The sequence below is a fragment of the Pygoscelis adeliae genome, unplaced genomic scaffold (genome assembly GCF_000699105.1).
Source record: "Pygoscelis adeliae isolate BGI_AS28 unplaced genomic scaffold, ASM69910v1 Scaffold282, whole genome shotgun sequence".
NCBI lineage: Eukaryota > Metazoa > Chordata > Aves > Sphenisciformes > Spheniscidae > Pygoscelis > Pygoscelis adeliae.
Window position 1 is genome coordinate 9727 of NW_008824352.1, and position 882 is coordinate 10608.

Consider the following 882-nt stretch of genomic DNA (forward strand, 5'->3'; position numbering starts at 1 on the left):
GTGGCACTGCGCCCCTGGGACTGGGCAGAGCATGGATGGCTGGGGACGGTGGGGTCTCTGCCGCCGGCGTTGGGTGGCCTCGAAGCTGGGTAGGGGGAGATCTGGTGCTGGGGTGAGGAGCGTGGCTGGGATCCAGGGATGCTGGGGATGGGCGCAGAAGCATCCAGGCCCCTCTCTGCGTCCGGCAAGCTCGCGGTTCATTGCACCTGTCCCGGCACCAGCCGATGCTTCAGGGCTTTTCAGTGCTTTCCTGGCAAACGCAGCCCTTGGGCGGCCGAGCAACCCCAGCTCCGTGCTTGAGCTGCTCTGATGCATCTCGACATGCATCAAGGTGAATCACTGTCCCGGGTGCCGCCCAGCCATGACAGCTCGGGTGCCCTCGATGCTACCCATGGCTCCTCCTGAGGCACTGTTAACCCTTTGCCTCCCCAAGGGGAAGCCGAGGCAGGACCACTGGAGCTCCTGCCAGGAAGCCCTGTGGTGGGCATCATCCCTGCTTCTCCCAGCCCACAGCTGGGTCCTCCCCAGCCAGACACATCAGGTCCAGCCAGAGCAGCAACTTGGAACCGTGTGGGGAAGCTTTAATGGTCGGGTGCAAAAATGTTGAGTTTTCAAATAGGCTTTCATGGGAAATCAGGTTTCTCCCCTTGAAGAGGCTGGGGAGCCCTGCCGGGGCAGCTGCGGGGTGCTCTGGGGTTGGGAGTGGGAGAGGACCCGGTGTGCAACCGGGATGGGGGAGTTTTTTGTCCTGGGATGGAGGTCTTTGCCAGGGCTGAATGTCCTCCTGGGCTGTAGCCAAGCTGTGTGCTCAGCCCAGGGGGCTGGTGCTGGTGCTGCTGGTGGTGATGGTGGTGGTGGTGGCCGTGCAGCCCCCCAGGACCT